The following is a 25659-nucleotide window of genomic DNA, read 5'->3' as shown; positions in this document are numbered from 1 at the left end:
TAAATCTATAAAATATTTAAGTATATTAACTAACCAGAAAATAGAAAAACAAACAATTTCATAAACAGGAGCATATTAACTAACCAGAATATAATTCCTCAAGAAATACAAAGGAAGGATAAAATTATATTGAAAAATGATCATCTATGAAATGATCAAAAGACACCAATTGACTTACAAAAAAAGTGGGCTACAATGAACCCACGATGCAAAACCATAAATTTGGGGGGGGGGGCATACAAAAACTAAGAGTGAAGCACCTACATAGATCTCCAAAAGTTAAAACAACTATCAATCAATTAAGTAAGACTATGCAAATGCTTTCAAAACAATGTCGTCAAACTATGCAACATAACATTCTTACAAAAGGAAGATTCACTACATCAATAATATAAGACCAATACATAATTAAAAGAAAAAATAAACAAGATAAAACAGATCAAGATATAATACATTAGTGAGCTTGATCAAACATTAAACAACCAAATCGCAGAATTTCTGGTTTCTGATTGCTAGAGACTCATTTGATGCTGGAGAAGGCCATCTTAATGGATCCAAAGGTCTTAACAGATTTATAAGCACAACAAATGACCAATTATGCTATGCATTATCCTGCACCTGCAATCCGCCCCACAACAACAATTATATTCACAAGAAGAGAGGAGAAAAACTAGCAATGCTTGCCTCATAAGTTTTATAGTGATAGTTACCAGAACCTTTAACATCAGAGCATTAAAAGCTCTCAAAAGTTGAGTTCCATCATCCATCCGTGGAACCCTATCATCCAAAAGCCATAGCAACAGTTTCGTGTAAGATGAGACTAGTACTCTCCTTATCTCCATAAGCAAGCCTCTTGTTCTAAAAAGTTTGCAACAAAAGCAATACCAACTTCAGACCTCAATTAACACACAAATAATAAAAATCATGACATGACTCTTCAATTTTAGGCGCTATAAGTTTTTTAGGTCAAAATAATAATTGCCTTATTCACCGGGCATGAAACTAGTTAATCAGCATCATTCTGTATTTCTTCCATTGTGCTGCCCTTGGGGTCAGCAGTTGCTTAAGCCAATTCATGGCACACAACTTTCATCCCTTCAACAACATATTGGCAAAAAAACAAAATAAGTTTATCAAAAGATAGCTATAATTGCCCAAATAATGTAGAAATGATATTGTCAGTAGAAAAATTATGAAGAAAAATTAGAAAAATAGATAAACAAAGTTCCAATTCAAGCAATAAGAACAGTACTATACAATTTTGAAGAACAAATAATTATATGAGATCATGTGAACATACAAAATGTAAAGGTTATGCAAAGGTCTTAACAGATACACAATTTTTTAAACATTTTAGACATCACTAACCAACATCAACCACTTAGCAATGCAGTCTTGTTAGATCTTTAAAATAAAAGGTCAATCTATTTGCTTCCTTAGTTTGTACAAACTTTCTAACTAAAATCCAATACTAACCAACATCAACCACTTAGCAATGCAGTCTTGTTAGATCTTTAAAATAAAAGGTCAATCTATTTGCTTCCTTAGTTTGTACAAACTTTCTAACTAAAATCCAAAAAAATATTTACACAGTTAGCTAGTTAAGATGTCTTGAACAGATTAAATGTGATTCGAACACTACTGATTCCCCATAACCAATATTCATAGACTATCACACTATTTGGTTCTTTGGACAACTTTTTTTGAAAAGCATCAATGAAAAAATCTGACCAGATATTTCAAGGACATACCTAATCTTTTGAAAAAGCATTCCATTAGAAAATATATCTTTACCATAATTTGGGAGCAGAATATGTTTGTATGACTTGTTTCATCAGTTCCCGCAATTTTCTCGAACTTTTTCAATGTTATGTCCAGACTGCAGTCAAAGATAATAAGACATTGGTTACTGCTTGAGATATTACATTTTGAGAAAAAAAAAATCAATCCAATTCAAAACAACCAGAATCTTTTGCCATAGACTTACAGACAGAAAACTCTTAACAACAGAGAAAAGCATATCACATAGACAGTTAACACATCAGTTACCTTCTCATCCAAGCAAGGAAGAACGATGGTTGTCTCTGCTTTTGTAACAGTGTAGCCCCTCATTTCCCAAAGATCCAAAAGCTCGGGAAGAAATTCAAGTACTTATCAAAGTTACAGAAGATCAAGAGTCAAGAAAGGAAACGAGATAGTTTAAATATGATAGATAAGAATTATAAGGACATATGTATTCACTGGCTGTAACATCATTATAGAGATAGATATTGGAGACTCAATAACAATTTGTAATTTTAGCAATTCCAGAAACAAACTGAATAAACAAATGTCCTAATAACAAGTGTCCTGAGAACACTCATAAAATATGCAACCACTCATTTCTTTTTCAAAAATATCATTTGATAAATTCACACAGCCAAGCACATGGGCATGCTAACTAAAAAAACAAACAAATTAATAAAATCCTATTCACCTTTAATAAGCATTATGTGTTGAATTCACAAAACCTCAACACAAACCACTTTAAGAGTATATATAAGACTTCAATCACCTCCCTTCCCATGGGGGAAGAGCCTGCATATCATAAACAAATCGAAGGTAAAAGAAAATTGCAAGTTACATAATCAAAACTAGAATTTATGTTGAAATAACCTTTTGCAACATCTCAATGCCATCAACTTGATTTTTGAAGTCAGCACTTAAGAGCCTCCGATGCAGATCCTCTCGAAAGTATTTCATGACATCATTCTTTTTGAAGTAAGCATAGTCCCTTACTAAAAATCTATAAAGAATGTAGCATATCATCACATACATAAATATTACATAAGCCACACAAATGCTAAAACAAGTCAACACCGATGGTCTGCTACTATTTACCCAAACCCAAAAGCTGATAAAAATTTGAAAAACTTGTATGAAGACCTCCTCTGTGGTATGGAAAATCTAATCTCATAAAATTAATAAATAAAATCTTAAAAGAGAGCAGAAACCTCAAGATCTTGAATTTCCTCTACACGCAATTCGTCTAGTTTGAATCTGCGAACAATAATTCTTTCTCTGTCATCCTGCGAGAGTAACACTAAGTCAATAATCTACTATGCCGCCTTAAAGCTACATCATTGTGTCCAGAGTAATCAAAATAATTGCACTTTGTTGTCCGAAAAAATAAATGTGAACCAACCTTGTTGTTACTGAATGTTGATGTCTTGAAAAGACAAGATAGATTCTTGCCTGAATCCCTTGTTAGGCACAACTCTCTAAATAAACAGGACATCAATTAACAAATACATTATGGTTTAGAAGAAATATATTAACCACAAAAAACATACTGAAGGTGCATTTCTGCTTCCATGTTGAGATTCGCGGTCGCCATTTCCATTTGGTTTTGCTGTCTTTAGGCTGCTTTCCAACGTGATGCTTGACGAAACAAATTCTCCAGATTCATAATTATTCTGCAATGGATATGTGGCACGAGAAAAATCAACATAATGATATGAAAAAGTAGAAAAACAATATAAATTTTTTATTAGGAGATGAGTGATTTAATGAAAAGTAGCATAAAAAGCTCCATATGGCTTCAGTCGTTTGCTAATATCAGCTAAAGCATAATCTTGTATATCTCTCAAATTTTCGGATACCTGTAAGGCGAGAGATATAAGATAGGTCTAGTGCTATCTAGCAGCTAAAAGAGTTAGCAAACCTCAATAAAGTAATAAAAATTTTGGATGTTCATACCGTTTCATGTCCACAAACCCTCAATATTTCATTAAATCATGCTTCAGCCTCTTTACGAACATCTGTTGATTTATCCTAGAAAGGTAACCAATAAATATCCTGAGACATAAAGTTGGCACAAACAGCTACTTGAAGAATAACAACTTTGAATAACAAAATACCGTAATAGCAGATGTAGTGGGTTCGATTAGCTTGATTGCATCATGAAACTCAGCTAATCCAGCAAGTTAACTTGATAGCCAATCAAATTGCGCCCCTCTGCGCCTACTTTAGCCTGAGAGAATAGCTGAAATATATGGTAGCAGAAGACAACAACAAACGATGAGGTCAGGGATACTCAAAGCAGAAGTTCGAAAAACACTATTTTACAAATCGACTACAGACCATTTTATTGGGATGGGCAGCACAAGGCCATGTGTCTAAGGTACTCAATGTAAACTCACGCATATGCTTTCTGTTGTCGCCAAGGCATTTCAAAACATCTGAAAGAATGCCCTGCATGAGCCACATTCATGTAAATGATCAAGCCTTCACAAGAGCTATGTACATGACAGAAGAGTTTCAATATTGTGATTTAAAGGTATAACTATTGGCTTTGAGGAATTCTGGATTTAATAAATGATCCCAAGCATTTATAATATTGGGATTGTAAATCTCAGTTAGTTAGCGCATGTGACTCTTAATAAACCTATAAGTAATAGTATAAGAGAGTACCTAGCTTAATTTCTGCTGTCCCATTGTGGTCCCAAGAGCACCAGTTGTGGACAAAGTAGCAATTATCAAATTTTTGTTACTATCGTGTAGACGCCCTTTTAGAGCTCCAAATAGATCTCCTAAAACAAGAAAGATAAGATGGCACATCATGTAGATAATTATATACTCCATATACAAAATTTGATAGTTATTTCAAATTTTCCACTGAACATACCAGTTCCAGTTCACCTCTTCCAGAATTTGGTTACATTTTTAATAGATTCCAAGTGGACCTAGACAGAAGATAAAGTCAGATTGACGGCATGCCCTCTTAAATCATAAACATATTTGATGATTAACAAACATAAACTTCATATTACAAATCTTCCAATCAGAACTCACTAAGCCTTTTAACAAAGTGGGGGGATCTTTTAAACAGTATCTTCACGTGGAAGTCCATCCATGCCACCAGTCACCACAGATGATGTAGAACAAGTTACTTTTACAACCTTCTTTGGAGCTGCAGATGCCTGCAAAGAGTAATATTTGTAAATTTGAATCGAAGAACAAGCTTATATTGGGAAAAATGACAGTTGCACTACATAATTAAAATTTAAGAAAAAAAACTAGATATAATACCTTTGGAGCTTGATCAAAGATTTTAACAACCAAATAAGAGAACTTTAGGTTTATGGGTTTCTAATCGCAAGAGAATCATTTGATGCTGAAGATGGACGTCTTGATGGATCCAGAGGTCCTAATAGATTTATACGCACAAGAATTGATGACGTATGTTCTGTGTTATCCTGCATGTGCAATCCAGCCACACAACAGCAATTATATGCACAAGAAGAGAGGAGAAAAAACAAGCCGAGCTTGCCTCATAAGTTTACGGTGACAGTTACCAGAAGCTTTAACATCAAAACATTCAAAGCTGTTAAAATTTGACTTCCATCATCCATCTCCGGAACCCTGTCATCCAAAAGCCAGAGTAACAGTTCCGTGATTTTAGGCATTATTACTTAAAACGTCAGACTAATTACCTATATCATAGTATTCAGGACATATTTACAGGATCTTGAAAGGCACCAGTGAGGTGGAAGTCAAAAGTCTTCACAACCTGCATGAAAAGATACCAATTGTGAGGACCTCACGGAAAAAATGCCGAAGAAGTATGTCAAAAATAGCATAACAATGTCTTATTCGCCAAGCGTGAAACTACCCTATCAGCATCTTTCACTATGTCAAACTAAAATCAAAACTCTTATTTACACAGTTAACTCTAACGGCTGTTGGGTGTCGGATCTATTCCAATCCGAATTAGAAAAGGAAACAAAACATAAAGATGACATTTGTTCAATTTATACATCAACGATCAGCCCATTGAATGAAAAAGTCAAATAACTACTCAAAAACACATCTATTATCATTTTTATAGACATTGTAATTTAAAAATAATAGAACACAGTTTTGGACTAACCCGGTTTACAGGCAATAAGATGCAACAACTGGCCAAAAAAATGGCTCTCGGATCCCTAGCAAAGTTGCCTAGTGCTTGAATAGCTTTATATGCAACAACATTTTTTTCCTTTTTTTCCTTTTTTTTATTTTTTTCCCTTTTTTTCCTTTTTTTCTTCAATTTTTGTTTTTCCTTTTTCCTTTTTTATCCTTTTCTTTCCTTTTTTTAGGAAGGGTTATCAGGCCCTTAGCAAGATTGCCTAGTGCTTGAATAGCTTCAGCTGCAACAACAATGTTTTTTCTTTTTTTTTTCTTCCTTAAAAAATGTTTACAATTGTGACAACCTGCAAAATTCAAAAATGTTGCACACAAGCAACACCCATTATTTGGTCACGATATTAACACCAACACTATGTTCTGCATAAAATCATGAATAACATGGATTGAGTTGTGGACTTTTGGTCCAGGAAACTATAGCATACCTTCTTCAATGTTAGATAACTTTCTGAAAAAATCCGCAGGAGCATTCTTTTTGGTGGATGCATGTTCGGTTAGTTCAGCAACAGCCACTTTCCTCTCACACCATTTTGAAACTTTCTAAAAATAAAATACAAAAATTAAGAATAAAAGCCTACAATAAATTATTTTTTGAATATTTTTAATAGGTAAAAGACACAGATAGGCCACTTACCACCGCTTCCCAAAATCCAGACTTCTCCAAAGGCTTTAATATATCAACTGGATCGATAAGGTCCTGAGGTGCTGATACGGAAGATATCTTAAGACTCATAAAAGACAGCCAGAAATCTAAGCCTCTAAGGTAAAACAACACGAAGGTATAATATCAATACCATTTACAAAGGCAGCTTCAATTCATTAAAGCTTAAGATGGTTGGTCAGAATCAGTGATGCACATAAATTGCAGTTCACACAAAACCTAGAACCTAGTCAAGGAATGGGTTAGGCAAGGGGTAGACAGATTCTACAAAAGTAAAAGACAGCACTGTATTACCTCAACCTTTGGCTACGTGGTGACTTGACAACATTGGCCAGATGTACACTCAAGCTAAGTATCTAAGGTACTCAATGTACACTCATGCATATGCTTTTTGTTGTCACCAAGGCTTTTCAAGACATTTGAAAAATCTGAAAAAATCCCCTGCACGAGCCAAATTCGTATAAATGATCAAGCCTTCACAGGAGCTATGTACATGAAAGAAGAGTTTCAATATTGGGATTTAAAGATACAGCTATTGGCTTTGAGGAATTCGGGATTTAATAAACGATCCCAAGCATTTATATTATTGAGATTGTAAATCTCAGTTAGTAAGCGCAAGTGAATCTTAATAAACCTATAACCTATAGTATAAAAGAGTACCTAGCTTGACTTCTCAACTGGAGGTCCCATTGTACTCTGAAGAGCACCAACTGGGGACAAAGTAGCAATTATCAAATTTTAGAACTGACGGGTAGACGCCCTATAGAGCTCCAAATAGATCTCCTAAAACAAGAAAGATAAAAGGGCACATCATGTAGATAATAATATACTCCATATACAAAATTTGATAATTATTTCAAATTTTCTACTGAACGTACCAGTTCCAGTTCTCCTCTTCCAGAATTTTGGTTACATTTTCAATAGATTCCAAGTGGACCTAGACAGAAGATAAAGTCAGATTGACGGCATGCCCTCTTAAATCATACACAAATTTGATGATTAACAAACATATACTCCATATTACAAACCTTCCAATCAGAACTCTATAAGCCTTATAACAAAGTGGGGGTGACCTTTTCACTTATATCTTCACGTGGAAGTCCATCTATGCCACCAGTTAAGTTACTTTAACAACCTTCTTCGGAGTTGCAGATTCCTGCGAAGAGTAATACTTGTAAATTTGTATTGAAGAACATGCTCATATTGGAAAAATGACAGTATCACAACATCAATAGAATAAGAACACTACATAACTAAAATTTATAAAAAAAAAAGATATAATACCTTTAGAGCATGATCAAACATTTAAAAACCAAATCAGAGAACTTTAGGTTTTAGGTTTCTGATCTGAAGATGGACATCTTGATGGATCCAGAGGTCTTAACAGATTTATAGGCACAGGAAATTATGACGTATATTCTGCGTTATCCTGCACGTGCAATCCGGCCACACAATAGCAATTTCACAAGAGAGGAGAATGCTTGCCTCTCATAAGTTTACAGTGATAGTTACCAGAATCTTTAACATCAGAACATTCAAAGCATTTAAAATTTGACGTCCATCATCCATCTCTGGAAGCCTATCATCGAAAAGCCAGAGAAACAGTTCATTGATGAGACTATCAGAGTACACTCCTTAACTGCATAAGCAAGGCTCTTGTTCTGAAAAGTCTGTGACAAAAGCAATAACCACTTCAGGCTCAATTGACACCCAAATAATCAAAATCATGACATGACACTTCAATTTTAGGCATTATTAGTTAAAAGATCAGACTAATTACCTAGTAACGTTGCCCAATGCTTGAATAGCTTTATACGCAGCAGCAATAATCATTTTTCCCTTTTACCCTTTTTTTACTTTTTTTTTCTTTTTTTCATCTTTTCTCTTTTTTTTAAGAAGGGTTCCCAGGCCATTAGGAAGGTTGCCCAGCGCTTGAATAGCTTCAGCTGCAACAACAATGTTTTATCCTTTTTTTTCCTTCCTTCAGTAACATTTACATTCGTGATAACCTGCAAACATCAAAATGTTGTGCAGATAACACCAATTACATTTTCACAATATTATCACCAACAATATATTCTGCAAAAAGTCAAGAAAAACCTAATGAGTTGTAGGCTTGTGGTCAAGAAAAACCATAGCATACCTTCTTTAATGTACTGACAAACTTTCAGAAAAAATCTCCAAGAGAAATCTTTTTGGTAGAAGCAAGTTCGGTTAGTTCAGCAACAGCTTCTTTCCTCTCATGCCATTTTGAAGCTTTTGAAAAAAAAATGCAAAGGCTACATTAAATTATTTTTTGAATATTTTTCATAGGTAAAGGACAGAGATAGGGCCACTTACCACCGCTTCCCAAAATCCAGACTTATCCTAAGGAGGCTTTAATATATCAACTGGATCGATAAGGTCCTGAGGTGCTGATAGGGAAGACATCTTAGACTCGTAAAAGAAAACGAGAAATCTAAGCCTCTAAGGTAAAACAACACCAAGGTATAATAGTAGTATCATTTACAAAGTTCTGGACTAACCGGTTTACAGGCAAATAAGAAGCAACAACTGGCCGAAAAATGGGCTCTCGGATCCCTAGCACAGTTGCCCAGTGCTTGAATAGCTTTAAATACATCAGCAATTTTTTTTTCATTATTTTTCCTTTTTTTCCTTTTTTTTCTTTTTTTTTTTCTTTTTTTAGGAAGGGTTCTCATGCCAAGGTTGTAACATTTACATTCGTGATTACCTGCAAAAATCAAAATGTTGTGCAGGCAACACCAATTACATTTTCACAATATTATCACCAAAAATATATTCTGCGAAAAGTCAAGAAAAACCTTAATTGAGTTGTGGATTTGTGGTCAAGGAAACCCATAGCATACCTTCTTTAATGTATGACAAACTTTCTGAAAAAATCTCCAAGAGAAATCTTTTTGGTTGAAGCAAGTTCGGCTAGTTCAACAACAACCTCTTTCCTCTCCCACCATTTTGAAGCTTTCTGAAAATAAAATACAAAAATTATGAATAAAAGCTTACAATAAATTATTTTTTGAATATTTTTAATAGGTAAAAGACAAAGATAGGCCACTTACCACCGCTTCCCAATATCCAGACTTCTCCAAAGGCTTTTAATATATCAACTGGATTGATAAGGTCCTGAGGAGCTAATAGGGAAGATATCTTAGACTCATAAAAGACAGCCAGAAATCTAAGCCTCTAAGGTAAAACAACACGAAGGTAAAATATCAGTACCATTTACAAAGGCAGCTTTAATTCATTAAAGCTTAAGATGGTTGGTCAGAATCAGTGATGCACATAAATTGGGGTTCACACAAAACCTAGAACCTAATCAAGGAATGGGTTAGGCAAGGGGTAGACAGATTCTACAAAAGTAAAAGACAGCACTGTATTACCTCGACCTTTGGCTACGTGGTGACTTGACAACATTGGCCAGATGTACACTCAAGCCAAGTATCTAAGGTACTCGATGTACACTCATGCATATGCTTTTTGTTGTCACCAAGGCATTTCAAGACATCTGAAAAATCTGAAAGAATCCCTTGCACGAGCTACATTCGTGTAAATGATCAAGCCTTCACAGGAGCTATGTACATGAAAGAAGAGTTTCAATATTGGGATTTAAAGATACAACTATTGGCTTTGAGGAATTCAGGATTTAATAAACGATCCCAAGCATTTTTATTATTGAGATTGTAAATCTCAGTTAGTAAGCTCAAGTGAATCTTAATAACCTATAACCTATAGCATAAAAGAGTACCTAGCTTGACTTCTCAACTGGATGTCCCATTGTAGTCCGAACAGCACCAATTGTGGACAAAGTAGCAATTATCAAATTTTAGAACTGTCGTGTAGACACCCTTATAGAGCTCCAAATAGATCTCCTAAAACAAGAAAGATAAAAGGGCACATCATGTAGATAATAATATACTCCATATACAAAATTTGATAGTTATTTCAAATTTTCTACTGAACGTACCAGTTCCAGTTCTCCTCTTCCAGAATTTTGGTTACATTTTCAATAGATTCCAAGTGGACCTAGACAGAAGATAAAGTCAGATTGACGGCATGCCCTCTTAAATCATAAAAAAATTTGATGATTAACAAACATATACTCCATATTACAAACCTTCCAATCAGAACTCTATAAGCCTTTTAACAAAGTGGGGGTGACCTTTTCACTTATATCTTCACCTGGAAGTCCATCTATGCCACCAGTTAAGTTACTTTAACAACCTTCTTTGGAGTTGCAGATTCCTGGAAAGAGTAATACTTGTAAATTTGTATTGAAGAACAAGCTCATATTGGAAAATGACAGTATCACAACATCAATAGAATAAGAACACTACATAACTAAAATTTATATAAAAAAACAAGATAGAATACCTTTAGAGCATGATCAAACATTTAAAAACCAAATCAGAGAACTTTAGGTTTTAGGTTTCTGATCTGAAGACGGACATCTTGATGGATCCAGAGGTCTTAACAGATTTATAGGCACAGGAAATGATGACGTATATTCTGCGTTATCCTGCACGTGCAATCCGGCCACACAATAGCAATTATATTCACAAGAGAGGAGAATGCTTGCCTCTCATAAGTTTACAGTGATAGTTACCAGAATCTTTAACATCAGAACATTCAAAGCAGTTAAAATTTGACGTCCATCATCCATCTCCGGATGCCTATCATCCAAAAGCCAGAGAAACAGTTCATTGATGAGACTATCAGAGTACACTCCTTAACTGCATAAGAAGGCTCTTGTTCTGAAAAGTCTGTGACAAAAGCAATAACCACTTCAGGCTCAATTGACACCCAAATAATCAAAATCATGACATGACACTTCAATTTTAGGCATTATTAGTTAAAAGGTCAGACTAATTACCTAGTAACGTTGCCCAATGCTTGAATAGCTTTATATGCAGCAGCAATAATCATTTTTCCCTTTTACCCTTTTTTTACTTTTTTTTCTTTTTTTCATTTTTTCTCTTTTTTTAAAGAAGGTTCCCATGCCCTTAGGAAGGTTGCCCAGCGCTTGAATAGCTTCAGCTGCAACAACAATGTTTTTTCCTTTTTTTTCCTTCCTTCAGTAACATTTACATTCGTGATAACCTGCAAACATCAAAATATTGTGCGGACAAGACCAATTACATTTTCACAATATTATCACCAACAATATATTCTGTGAAAAGTCAAGAAAAACCTTAATTGAGTTGTGGGCTTGTGGTCAAGAAAAACCATAGCATACCTTCTTTAATGTATGACAAACTTTCTGAAAAAATCTCCAAGAGAAATCTTTTTGGTGGAAGCAAGTTCGGTTAGTTCAGCAACAACTTCTTTCCTCTCATGCCATTTTGAAGCTTTCTGAAAATAAAATGCAAACACATTAAATTATTTTTTGAATATTTTTCATAGGTAAAGGACAGAGATAGGCCACTTACCACCGCTTCCCAAAATCCAGACTTATCCTAAGGAGGCTTTAATATATCAACTGGATCGATAAGGTCCTGAGGTGCTGATAGGGAAGACATCTTAGACTCGTAAAAGAAAACGAGAAATCTAAGCCTCTAAGGTAAAACAACACGAAGGTATAATAGTAGTATCATTTACAAAGTTCTGGACTAACCGGTTTACAGGCAAATAAGAAGCAACAACTGGGCGACCTTTTCCAGAATTTTGGTTACATTTTCAATAGATTCCAAGTGGACCTAGACAGAAGATAAAGTCAGATTGACGGCATGCCCTCTTAAATCATAACCAAATTTGATGATTAACAAACATATACTCCATATTACAAACCTTCCAATCAGAACTCTATAAGCCTTTTAACAAAGTGGGGGTGACCTTTTCACTTATATCTTCACGTGGAAGTCCATCTATGCCACCAGTTAAGTTACTTTAACAACCTTCTTTGGAGTTGCAGATTCCTGGAAAGAGTAATACTTGTAAATTTGTATTGAAGAACAAGCTCATATTGGAAAATGACAGTATCACAACATCAATAGAATAAGAACACTACATAACTAAAATTTATATAAAAAAACAAGATAGAATACCTTTAGAGCATGATCAAACATTTAAAAACCAAATCAGAGAACTTTAGGTTTTAGGTTTCTGATCTGAAGACGGACATCTTGATGGATCCAGAGGTCTTAACAGATTTATAGGCACAGGAAATGATGACGTATATTCTGCGTTATCCTGCACGTGCAATCCGGCCACACAATAGCAATTATATTCACAAGAGAGGAGAATGCTTGCCTCTCATAAGTTTACAGTGATAGTTACCAGAATCTTTAACATCAGAACATTCAAAGCAGTTAAAATTTGACGTCCATCATCCATCTCCGGAAGCCTATCATCCAAAAGCCAGAGAAACAGTTCATTGATGAGACTATCAGAGTACACTCCTTAACTGCATAAGAAGGCTCTTGTTCTGAAAAGTCTGTGACAAAAGCAATAACCACTTCAGGCTCAATTGACACCCAAATAATCAAAATCATGACATGACACTTCAATTTTAGGCATTATTAGTTAAAAGGTCAGACTAATTACCTAGTAACGTTGCCCAATGCTTGAATAGCTTTATATGCAGCAGCAATAATCATTTTTCCCTTTTACCCTTTTTTTACTTTTTTTTCTTTTTTTCATTTTTTCTCTTTTTTTAAAGAAGGTTCCCATGCCCTTAGGAAGGTTGCCCAGCGCTTGAATAGCTTCAGCTGCAACAACAATGTTTTTTCCTTTTTTTTCCTTCCTTCAGTAACATTTACATTCGTGATAACCTGCAAACATCAAAATGTTGTGCGGACAAGACCAATTACATTTTCACAATATTATCACCAACAATATATTCTGTGAAAAGTCAAGAAAAACCTTAATTGAGTTGTGGGCTTGTGGTCAAGAAAAACCATAGCATACCTTCTTTAATGTATGACAAACTTTCTGAAAAAATCTCCAAGAGAAATCTTTTTGGTGGAAGCAAGTTCGGTTAGTTCAGCAACAACTTCTTTCCTCTCATGCCATTTTGAAGCTTTCTGAAAATAAAATGCAAACACATTAAATTATTTTTTGAATATTTTTCATAGGTAAAGGACAGAGATAGGCCACTTACCACCGCTTCCCAAAATCCAGACTTATCCTAAGGAGGCTTTAATATATCAACTGGATCGATAAGGTCCTGAGGTGCTGATAGGGAAGACATCTTAGACTCGTAAAAGAAAACGAGAAATCTAAGCCTCTAAGGTAAAACAACACGAAGGTATAATAGTAGTATCATTTACAAAGTTCTGGACTAACCGGTTTACAGGCAAATAAGAAGCAACAACTGGGCGACCTTTTCCAGAATTTTGGTTACATTTTCAATAGATTCCAAGTGGACCTAGACAGAAGATAAAGTCAGATTGACGGCATGCCCTCTTAAATCATAACCAAATTTGATGATTAACAAACATATACTCCATATTACAAACCTTCCAATCAGAACTCTATAAGCCTTTTAACAAAGTGGGGGTGACCTTTTCACTTATATCTTCACGTGGAAGTCCATCTATGCCACCAGTTAAGTTACTTTAACAACCTTCTTTGGAGTTGCAGATTCCTGGAAAGAGTAATACTTGTAAATTTGTATTGAAGAACAAGCTCATATTGGAAAATGACAGTATCACAACATCAATAGAATAAGAACACTACATAACTAAAATTTATATAAAAAAACAAGATAGAATACCTTTAGAGCATGATCAAACATTTAAAAACCAAATCAGAGAACTTTAGGTTTTAGGTTTCTGATCTGAAGACGGACATCTTGATGGATCCAGAGGTCTTAACAGATTTATAGGCACAGGAAATGATGACGTATATTCTGCGTTATCCTGCACGTGCAATCCGGCCACACAATAGCAATTATATTCACAAGAGAGGAGAATGCTTGCCTCTCATAAGTTTACAGTGATAGTTACCAGAATCTTTAACATCAGAACATTCAAAGCAGTTAAAATTTGACGTCCATCATCCATCTCCGGAAGCCTATCATCCAAAAGCCAGAGAAACAGTTCATTGATGAGACTATCAGAGTACACTCCTTAACTGCATAAGAAGGCTCTTGTTCTGAAAAGTCTGTGACAAAAGCAATAACCACTTCAGGCTCAATTGACACCCAAATAATCAAAATCATGACATGACACTTCAATTTTAGGCATTATTAGTTAAAAGGTCAGACTAATTACCTAGTAACGTTGCCCAATGCTTAAATAGCTTTATATGCAGCAGCAATATCATTTTTCCCTTTTACCCTTTTTTTACTTTTTTTTCTTTTTTTCATTTTTTCTCTTTTTTTAAAGAAGGTTCCCATGCCCTTAGGAAGGTTGCCCAGCGCTTGAATAGCTTCAGCTGCAACAACAATGTTTTTTCCTTTTTTTTCCTTCCTTCAGTAACATTTACATTCGTGATAACCTGCAAACATCAAAATGTTGTGCGGACAAGACCAATTACATTTTCACAATATTATCACCAACAATATATTCTGTGAAAAGTCAAGAAAAACCTTAATTGAGTTGTGGGCTTGTGGTCAAGAAAAACCATAGCATACCTTCTTTAATGTATGACAAACTTTCTGAAAAAATCTCCAAGAGAAATCTTTTTGGTGGAAGCAAGTTCGGTTAGTTCAGCAACAACTTCTTTCCTCTCATGCCATTTTGAAGCTTTCTGAAAATAAAATGCAAACACATTAAATTATTTTTTGAATATTTTTCATAGGTAAAGGACAGAGATAGGCCACTTACCACCGCTTCCCAAAATCCAGACTTATCCTAAGGAGGCTTTAATATATCAACTGGATCGATAAGGTCCTGAGGTGCTGATAGGGAAGACATCTTAGACTCGTAAAAGAAAACGAGAAATCTAAGCCTCTAAGGTAAAACAACACGAAGGTATAATAGTAGTATCATTTACAAAGTTCTGGACTAACCGGTTTACAGGCAAATAAGAAGCAACAACTGGGCGACCTTTTCCAGAATTTTGGTTACATTTTCAATAGATTCCAAGTGGACCTAGACAGAAGATAAAGTCAGATTGACGGCATGCCCTCTTAAATCATAACCAAATTTGATGATTAACAAACATATACTCCATATTACAAACCTTCCAATCAGAACTCTATAAGCCTTTTAACAAAGTGGGGGTGACCTTTTCACTTATATCTTCACGTGGAAGTCCATCTATGCCACCAGTTAAGTTACTTTAACAACCTTCTTTGGAGTTGCAGATTCCTGGAAAGAGTAATACTTGTAAATTTGTATTGAAGAACAAGCTCATATTGGAAAATGACAGTATCACAACATCAATAGAATAAGAACACTACATAACAAAAATTTATATAAAAAAACAAGATAGAATACCTTTAGAGCATGATCAAACATTTAAAAACCAAATCAGAGAACTTTAGGTTTTAGGTTTCTGATCTGAAGATGGACATCTTGATGGATCCAGAGGTCTTAACAGATTTATAGGCACAGGAAATGATGACGTATATTCTGCGTTATCCTGCACATGCAATCCGGCCACACAATAGCAATTATATTCACAAGAGAGGAGAATGCTTGCCACTCATAAGTTTACAGTGATAGTTACCAGAATTTTTAACATCAGAACATTCAAAGCAGTTAAAATTTGACGTCCATCATCCATCTCCGGAAGCCTATCATCCAAAAGCCAGAGAAACAGTTCATTGATGAGACTATCAGAGTACACTCCTTAACTGCATAAGCAAGGCTCTTGTTCTGAAAAATCTGTGACAAAAGCAATAACCACTTCAGGCTTAATTGACACCCAAATAATCAAAATCATGACATGACACTTCAATTTTAGGCATTATTAGTTAAAAGGTCAGACTAATTACCTAGTAATGTTGCCCAATGCTTGAATAGCTTTATATGCAGCAGCAATAATCATTTTTCCCTTTTAGTTCAGCGACAACTTCTTTCCTCTCATGCCATTTTGAAGCTTTCTGAAAATAAAATGCAAAGGCTACATTAAATTATTTTTTGAATAGTTTTCATAGGTAAAGGACAGAGATAGGCCACTTACCACCGCTTCCCAAAATCCAGACTTCTCCTAAGGAGGCTTTAATATATCAACTGGATCGACAAGGTCCTGAGGTGCTGATAGGGAACACATCTTAGACTCGTAAAAGAAAACCAGAAATCTAAGCCTCTAAGGTAAAACAACACGAAGGAATAATAGTAGTATCATTTACAAAGTTCTGGACTAACCGGTTTACAGGCAAATAAGAAGCAACAACTGGGCGAAAAATGGGCTCTCGGATCCCTAGCACAGTTGCCCAGTGCTTGAATAGCTTTAAATACATCAGCAATTATTTTTTTCATTTTTTTTTCCTTTTTTTCCTTTTTTCTTTTTTTTTCTTTTTTTAGGAAGGGTTCTCATGCCAAGGTTGCCCAGCGTTTGAATAGTTTCAGCTGCAACAACAATGTTTTTTTTCTTTTTTTTCCATCTGTAACGTTTACATTCGTGATTACCTGCAAAAATCAAAATGTTGTGCAGCCAACACCAATTACATTTTCACAATATTATCACCAAAAATATATTCCGCGAAAAGTTAAGAAAAACCTTAATTGAGTTGTGGACTTGTGGTCAAGGAAACCCATAGCATACCTTATTTAATGTATGCCAAACTTTCTGAAAAAATCTCCAAGAGAAATCTTTATGGTTGAAGCAAGTTCGGCTAGTTCAGCAACAACCTCTTCCCTCTCCCACCATTTTGAAGCTTTCTGAAAATAAAATACAAAAATTATGAATAAAAGCCTACAATAAATTATTTTTTGAATATTTTTAATAGGTAAAAGACAAAGATAGGAGACTTACCACCACTTCCCAATATCCAGACTTCTCCAAAGGGTTTAATTTATCAACTGGATCGATAAGGTCCTGAGGAGTTGATAGGGAAGATATCTTAGACTCATAAAAGACAGCCAGAAATCTAAGCCTCTAAGGTAAAACAACACGAAGGTATAATATCAATACCATTTACAAAGGCAGCTTCAATTCATTAAAGCTTAAGATGGTTGGTCAGAATCAGTGATGCACATAAATTGGGTTCCCACAAAACCTAGAACCTAATCAAGGAATGGGTTAGGCAAGGGGTAGACAGATTCTACAAAAGTAAAAGACAGCACTGTATTACCTCGACCTTTGGCTACGTGGTGACTTGACAACATTGGCCAGAATCTTTAACATCAGAACATTCAAAGTAGTTAAAATTTGACGTTCATCATCCATCTCCGGAAGCCTATCATCCAAAAGCCAGAGAAACAGTTCATTGATGAGACTATCAGAGTACACTCCTTAACCGCATAAGCAAGGCTCTTGTTCTGAAAAGTCTGTGACAAAAGCAATAACCACTTCAGGTTCAATTGACACCCAAATAATCAAAATCATGACATGATTCTTAAATTTTAGGCGTTATTAGTTAAAAGGTCAGACTAATTACCTAGCAACGTTGCCCAATGCTTGAATAGCTTTATACGCAGTAGCAATTATTTTTTTTCTCTTTTTCCCTTTTTTTACTTTTTTTCTTTTTTTTCCTTTTTTTCCATTTTCTCTTTTTTTTAGAAGGGTTCTCAGGCCCTTAGGAAGGTTGCCCAGCGCTTGAATAGCTTCAGCTGCGACAACAATGTTTTTTCCTTTTTTTTCCTTCCTTCAGTAACATTTACATTCCTGATAACCTGCAAAAATCAAAATGTTGTGCAGACACCACCATTTACATTTTCACGATATTAGCACCAACAATATATTTTGCGAAAAGTCAAGAAAAACCTTAATTGAGTTGTGGGCTTGTGGTCAAGAAAAACCATAGCATACCTTCTTTAATGCATGATAAACTTTCTGAAAAAATCTCCAAGAGAAATCTTTTTGGTGGAAGCAAGTTCGGTTAGTTCAGCAACAGCTTCTTTCATCTCACGCCATTTTGAAGCTATCTGAAAATAAAATGCAAAGGCTACATTAAATTATTTTTTGAATAGTTTTCATAGGTAAAGGACAGAGATAGGCCACTTACCACCGCTTCCCTAAATCCAGACTTCTCCTAAGGAGGCTTTAATATATCAACTGGATCGACAAGGTCCTGAGGTGCTGATAGGGAAGACATCTTAGACTAGTAAAAGAAAACCAGAAATCTAAGCCTCTAAGGTAAAACAACATGAATAGTATCATTTACAAAGTTCTGGACTGACCGGTTTACAGGCAAATAAGAAGCGACAACTGGCTGAAAAATGGGCTCTCGGATCCCCAGCAAAGTTTCCCAGTGCTTGAATAGATTTAAATGCATCCGCAATTTTTTTTCCTTTTTTTGCTTTTTTTCATTTTCTTTCCTTTTTTCTTTTTTTTCTTTTTTTAGGAAGGGTTCTCATGCCAAGGTTGCCCAGCGTTTGAATAGTTTCAGCTGCAACAGCAATGTTTTTTTTCTTTTTTTTCCATCTGTAACGTTTACATTCGTGATTACCTGCAAAAATCAAAATGTTGTGCAGCCAACACCAATTACATTTTCACAATATTATCACTAAAAATATATTCTGCGAAAAGTCAAGAAAAACCTTAATTGAGTTGTGGACTTGTGGTCAAGAAAACCCATAGCATACCTTATTTAATGTATGACAAACTTTCTGAAAAAATCTCCAAGAGAAATCTTTATGGTTGAAGCAAGTTCGGCTAGTTCAGCAACAACCTCTTCCCTCTCCCACCATTTTGAAGCTTTCTGAAAATAAAATACAAAAATTATGAATAAAAGCCTACAATAAATTATTTTTTGAATATTTTTAATAGGTAAAAGACAAAGATAGGACACTTACCACCACTTCCCAATATCCAGACTTCTCCAAAGGCTTTAATTTATCAACTGGATCGATAAGGTCCTGAGGAGCTGATAGGGAAGATATCTTAGACTCATAAAAGACAGCCAGAAATCTAAGCCTCTAAGGTAAAACAACACGAAGGTATAATATCAATACCATTTACAAAGGCAGCTTCAATTCATTAAAGCTTAAGATGGTTGGTCAGAATCAGTGATGCACATAAATTGGGTTCCCACAAAACCAAGAACCTAATCAAGGAATGGGTTAGGCAAGGGGTAGACAGATTCTACAAAAGTAAAAGACAGCACTGTATTACCTCGACCTTTGGCTACGTGGTGACTTGACAACATTGGCCAGAATCTTTAACATCAGAACATTCAAAGTAGTTAAAATTTGACGTTCATCATCCATCTCCGGAAGCCTATCATCCAAAAGCCAGAGAAACAGTTCATTGATGAGACTATCAGAGTACACTCCTTAACCGCATAAGCAAGGCTCTTGTTCTGAAAAGTCTGTGACAAAAGCAATAACCACTTCAGGTTCAATTGACACCCAAATAATCAAAATCATGACATGATTCTTAAATTTTAGGCGTTATTAGTTAAAAGGTCAGACTAATTACCTAGCAACGTTGCCCAATGCTTGAATAGCTTTATACGCAGTAGCAATTATTTTTTTTCTCTTTTTCCCTTTTTTTACTTTTTTTCTGTTTTTTTTCCTTTTTTTCCTTTTTTCTCTTTTTTTTAGAAGGGTTCTCAGGCCCTTAGGAAGGTTGCCCAGCGCTTGAATAGCTTCAGCTGCGACAACAATGTTTTTTCCTTTTTTTCCTTCCTTCAGTAACATTTACATTCCTGATAACCTGCAAAAATCAAAATGTTGTGCAGACACCACCATTTACATTTTCACGATATTAGCACCAACAATATATTTTGCGAAAAGTCAAGAAAAACCTTAATTGAGTTGTGGGCTTGTGGTCAAGAAAAACCATAGCATACCTTCTTTAATGCATGATAAACTTTCTGAAAAAATCTCCAAGAGAAATCTTTTTGGTGGAAGCAAGTTCGGTTAGTTCAGCAACAGCTTCTTTCCTCTCACGCCATTTTGAAGCTATCTGAAAATAAAATGCAAAGGCTACATTAAATTATTTTTTGAATAGTTTTCATAGGTAAAGGACAGAGATAGGCCACTTACCACCGCTTCCCTAAATCCAGACTTCTCCTAAGGAGGCTTTAATATATCAACTGGATCGACAAGGTCCTGAGGTGCTGATAGGGAAGACATCTTAGACTAGTAAAAGAAAACCAGAAATCTAAGCCTCTAAGGTAAAACAACATGAACAGTATCATTTACAAAGTTCTGGACTGACCGGTTTACAGGCAAATAAGAAGCGACAACTGGCTGAAAAATGGGCTCTCGGATCCCCAGCAAAGTTTCCCAGTGCTTGAATAGATTTAAATGCATCCGCAATTTTTTTTCCTTTTTTAGCTTTTTTTCATTTTCTTTCCTTTTTTTCTTTTTTTTTCTTTTTTTTAGGAAGGGTTCTCATGCCCTTAGGAAGGTTGCCCAGCGCTTGAATAGCTTCAGCTGCAACAACAGTGTTTTTTTCTTTTTTTTTTCCTTTTTTTCCTTCCTTCAGTAACCTTTACATTCGTGATAACCTGCAAAAATAAAAATGTTGTGCAAATAACACCAATTACATTTTCACGATATTAACACCAACAATATATTCTGCGAAAAGTCAAGATAAACCTTAATTGAGTTGTGGACCTGTGGTCAAGGAAACCCATAGCATACCTTCTTTAATGTATGACAAACTTTCTGAAAAATCTCCAAGAGAAATCTTTTTGGTTGAAGCAAGTTCGGCTAGTTCAGCAACAGCCTCTTTCCTCTCCCACCATTTTGAAGCTTTCTGAAAATAAAATACAAAAATTATGAATAAAAGGCTACGCGAAATTATTTTTTGAATATTTTTCATAGGTAAAGGACAAAGATAGGGCACTTACCACCGCTTCCTAAAATCCAGACTTCTCCAAAGGCTTTAATATATCAACTGGATAGATAAGGTCATGAGGTGCTGATAGGGAAGATATCTTAGACTCGTAAAAGACAGCCATAAATCTAAGCCTCAAGGTAAAACAACACGAAGGTTTAATAGCAGTATCATTTACAAAGCCATCTCCAATTTATTAAAGCTTAAGATGGTTGGGCCAGAGCAGTGCTGCACATAAAATTGCAGTTAACGCAAAGCCTAGAACCTAATCAAGGATTGGGCTAGGCTAAGGGGTGGACAGATTCTGCAAAAGTAAGTGACAGCATTAAATTGGCCCGATCCTAGGCTACATGGGGAGTTGACAGCATTGGCCAGAAACATTGTTCAAATGCCAAACAAAGACTTAAGCAGAGTACACATACCATCAGCTACACTCTTAAGTGGGTACTGAACCACAGCCTAAGGAACAGCTTCTGGTTTTGGCTCCTTAACCTGCTCAGACCCGCCAAATGGAATATGCAAGATATATTGATCTCAGTCATAACAAAATTTAATTTATACATATTGCATTATAAATAGAGACTGAGAGCTGCATGTGTCAAATAACAACTATAGCATAGAAGATCAGCATCCACAAGTTGCATAAATATTGAGACATTAAACCGAAAGAACATAGTGTCGTATAGAATCAGACTGAACTAAGACTGAAGCACCTGCATAGATCTCCAACAGTTAAAACAATAACTATCAAATCGACTATGTGAGACTATGCAAATAGTGGTCATCAAACTATGCAACATAACATTCATACAAAAGGAAGATCCACGACATCACAATATGATAAAAACACTGCATAATTAAAAAAAAGATAAAACAAGATAAAACAGATCAAGATATAATACCTTTGTGAGCATGATCAAACATTTAACAACCAAATCAGAGAACTTCTGGTTTCTGATTTCAAGAGATCATTTGATGGAGATGGCCATCTTGATGGATCCAGGTCTTGACAGATATATAAGCACAGGAAATGATGAAATACATTCTACGTTATCCTGCACGTGCAATCCAGCCACCCAACGGCAATTATATAGGCAAGAAAAAAGGAGAAAAGCTAGCAATGCTTGCCTTATAAGTTTACAGTGATAGTTACCAGAATCTTTAACATCGGAACATTCAAAGCTCTTAAAAGTTGACTTCTATCATCCATTGGGGATTACTATCATCCAAAAGCCGGAGCAATAGTTCCATGATGAGACTATCAAGAGTACTCTCCTTAACTGCATAAGCAAGCCTCTTGTTCTTAAAAGTCTGCAACAAAAGCAATAACAACTTCAGACCTCAATTTTAGGCGTTATTAGTTAAAAGGTCAGATTAGTTACCTGCATCATAGTATTCAGGACATATTTACAAGATCTTGAAGAGGCACCAGTGATGCTGAAGTCAAAAGTCTTCACAACCTGCTAGAAATGATAACAATTGTGAGGATCTCATGGAAACAATGCCGAAGAGGTATGTCAAAAAAAGCAAAACAATTGCCTTATTCGTCAGGCATGAAACTAGTCTATCAGCATCTTTCACTATGTCAAACTCCTAGATTAAGATGTGATTCGAAGACTACCGATTCACAATAATATTCAGAAATTATCACACTATTCGGTTCTTTGGACAACGTTTTTCAGAAGCATCAATGAACAAATCTGAGCAGATATTTCAAGGACATACCTATCTTTTGAAAAAGCATATTCTATGATTTCCAAAGCTTCATTTCCCAACACCAGTATAAGCCCGTGGCATTGTAGTCTATCTTTGTGGATTTCAGGAAGGCCATAGTTCTCCATGAGAGAAAAACAACATAAATTAGTAGAAAGTTAACACATCTATAAATTATTAAGAGATAATGGGTTCAGGAAAAATAGCAAATCAGTTTGGATAGTGGTGTTGATTATAGACAATTAGTAATTCAGTACATAAAAGTTTGAATACCGATTGAAAGTTGGGATGCCCATGGATCTTGATAAGTCCCCACTTTGCTCAGCTGGATCAAACCTGTGGGCATTAAAAACTAATTACCATAACCAAAAAGGAAAGGAACAATGAAGTCATTAATGATCTTTCCCTTCAAGTTTATGAATATATAAATCATCCCAACAGTTTACAATGATTGCCTTGCCTTGACAGACAACAACTTGGAACAGATTTGAGTCCAAAGACATTCTTTCCATCATTTAAGTATATTCTAGAGTATACACATATAACAACAAGTTCAACAAATACAAGTTGTTCATAACCGCTAAAAGAAATTTTAGATGTAGCATGCCCTCCATGGGAAATGAGCCTTAGAGTGAACAAAATCATGATGGATAAATTAACCTAGGAATCTAGTCATTAATAAAAGCAATACCTAAATATGTAGACACTCTTCCAAACTAGAAAAAAACCCTATATATACCAACACAGAAACAAATCACGATACTTCAATTCAATTTACAATTCAATTAGGGAGAAAGATGAGAAGAAAAAGGAGAAGAAGGAGAAAAGACCCACGATGGGAGGGCGGACGGCGACGGGTTCGCGCAGTTGGCAGCGGCGGCAAGGCCGCGAGTCAGCAGCCACGCGACGCTGCCCACGAATCCGGACCAGCGACCTGCTGCAGGAGACGACGGCGTCTGATGTTGGCGAGTAGCAGCCGCGGCAGGGACCAAACTCCGAGACAGCCAAGTCCTCGGCTTTCTTCTCCGGGCAAGCAGGCCGGCGGCGTGAAATCTGCGAGGGCTATGACTCTTGGTGTGGGGAAAACACGAGTCAATTCTGCAAATTGAGATATGGAGATGGAGATGCCGTTGGGAAGGGAGATGGAGAGGGATATTTTTTATTTAATTTAGGGTTTCTAGGCAATTTTAATTTATGGAGTACTACTCTTATTTGGGTTTATTTGTATTGAAATTTTAGTTTAAGGAATGTAAATTGGGCTTTATTTGTTTTGTAATTGTGTTCGATTTTATGATTTGGAAGCATTTATAAAATATATATTAGAGTTCTAAATTGGGTGGTATGGCTATCTCATTGTATTTATGTTTTAAAAATTAAGTTTTAATCTGAACTATTTTTTATTTGACTTTGTATAAATGGCTATCTCATTATATTTATGTTTTAAAAATTAGGTTTTAATCTGGACTATTTTTTATTTGACTTTGTATAAATATATTTCAATTTAAATTCTTCTTTGTAATTAAATTTATATATTATTACTTTGCATTTTATTTGAGTCAAAATTAGAATTATGCTAAAGAGCTTAATTTGTTCAACTGAACATTTATTCTTCATTACAATACTTCTTTTTGTAAGCTAAATGAGAACACAAATATGTAATTTTTTAATTTTCATCTTATATATATTCAACTAAAATATTTAATATTTCACCAATCCCATAAAAATAAAGATACCTTTTTCTTTATCCAGACACATATAAAAATATCTCATTTTCGTTTATAGAAAATTCTCTTTCACTAAACAATTTGGGTAATCCTCCTATGAATCTTTCTTTCCAAAAGGCTTGATTACAAAACTTCTATTTTAGCCATGGTTCAAACAAACATATGTAATGGTCCCATCTACTTCAACTGCTGTCCAAATTTCTCTGTCGATCTCACTGACCCCATGATCCTTGAATCTCTCATCCTTGATGTTCAAATTCAAGGGGATAAGTTTCATGTATGTAAAAACTTTGCTGTCATGTTTAGGGTCTATCTTAGACTAATGACGTCCAATCTGAATCCCAAATTCAGCAAGAATCCCTTTTCAAAAGGAGAAACTATCCTTCTTCAGGTTGATGCGGAGCAATCCTCAACCTATACTCCTAAAAGATTAAAATGGGATGAAATTACTATCCCAAGCCAGTTTACTATAATGGAACCTCAGGCTCCTAGAAACTTAGAAAAAACGGAACCTTCTCAGATCATTGAAGAACCAAATGGCACTATAACTGTCAAATTTGATAGAACAAATTCTTTCTCAACCTTTAGAAACAATAGGAGTTTCAACTACGAAAGTAGTAGAGCCTCCTGTTCTGACATGCCTAGCACATCTGAAAGAAATTGGACCTTCAAAACTCACATACCTCGACCAAATTCCCCTACGGAACAAAACATGGATGACTCTTACTCACCTACCAGAAGTACCATGGTCATAATTAC

General features: G+C 35.3%; 1 long non-coding RNA gene across 50 annotated transcripts; it reads right to left on the bottom strand.

The window, feature by feature from the left end:
* Nucleotides 1–326: 326 nt before the first annotated feature.
* On the bottom strand, nucleotides 327–24366 carry LOC121744040. 50 transcript variants are annotated; one of them, XR_006038421.1, is made up of 90 exons: nucleotides 24011–24365; nucleotides 23450–23512; nucleotides 23189–23298; nucleotides 22846–22923; nucleotides 22617–22774; nucleotides 22366–22518; nucleotides 21886–21955; nucleotides 21477–21547; nucleotides 21268–21382; nucleotides 20840–21131; nucleotides 20665–20738; nucleotides 20469–20584; nucleotides 20096–20332; nucleotides 19790–19985; nucleotides 19630–19721; nucleotides 19471–19541; nucleotides 19261–19376; nucleotides 18856–19124; nucleotides 18681–18754; nucleotides 18485–18600; nucleotides 18114–18348; nucleotides 17808–18003; nucleotides 17648–17739; nucleotides 17489–17551; nucleotides 17279–17394; nucleotides 16879–17142; nucleotides 16694–16767; nucleotides 16506–16613; nucleotides 16238–16395; nucleotides 16006–16150; nucleotides 15749–15876; nucleotides 15576–15657; nucleotides 15391–15464; nucleotides 15198–15313; nucleotides 14836–15061; nucleotides 14569–14725; nucleotides 14337–14481; nucleotides 14080–14207; nucleotides 13907–13988; nucleotides 13722–13795; nucleotides 13529–13644; nucleotides 13166–13392; nucleotides 12899–13055; nucleotides 12667–12811; nucleotides 12410–12537; nucleotides 12237–12318; nucleotides 12052–12125; nucleotides 11859–11974; nucleotides 11496–11722; nucleotides 11229–11385; nucleotides 10997–11141; nucleotides 10740–10867; nucleotides 10590–10648; nucleotides 10371–10494; nucleotides 10006–10196; nucleotides 9845–9937; nucleotides 9685–9756; nucleotides 9475–9590; nucleotides 9133–9338; nucleotides 8948–9021; nucleotides 8751–8863; nucleotides 8388–8616; nucleotides 7892–8277; nucleotides 7636–7763; nucleotides 7486–7544; nucleotides 7268–7390; nucleotides 6902–7048; nucleotides 6741–6833; nucleotides 6581–6651; nucleotides 6372–6486; nucleotides 5912–6233; nucleotides 5475–5551; nucleotides 5337–5403; nucleotides 5071–5237; nucleotides 4834–4961; nucleotides 4667–4724; nucleotides 4453–4571; nucleotides 4123–4233; nucleotides 3900–4024; nucleotides 3739–3813; nucleotides 3333–3455; nucleotides 3185–3260; nucleotides 2994–3068; nucleotides 2656–2785; nucleotides 2477–2577; nucleotides 2050–2150; nucleotides 1795–1879; nucleotides 992–1095; nucleotides 711–858; nucleotides 327–618 (listed from the first exon to the last, which is right to left on the bottom strand). It is a non-coding gene; the product is annotated as an uncharacterized LOC121744040 (long non-coding RNA). The 50 variants fall into 50 exon arrangements; XR_006038423.1 differs by lacking the exon at nucleotides 5912–6233 and having other exon boundaries at nucleotides 7892–8036; nucleotides 8120–8277; XR_006038450.1 differs by lacking the exon at nucleotides 5912–6233 and having other exon boundaries at nucleotides 20469–20604; nucleotides 20665–20760.
* Between the last annotated feature and the right edge of the window lie 1293 nt (nucleotides 24367–25659).

The sequence above is a fragment of the Salvia splendens genome, chromosome 8, assembly GCF_004379255.2.
Source record: "Salvia splendens isolate huo1 chromosome 8, SspV2, whole genome shotgun sequence".
Lineage (NCBI taxonomy): Eukaryota > Viridiplantae > Streptophyta > Magnoliopsida > Lamiales > Lamiaceae > Salvia > Salvia splendens.
This window is presented reverse-complemented; position numbering and strand designations above follow the sequence as displayed.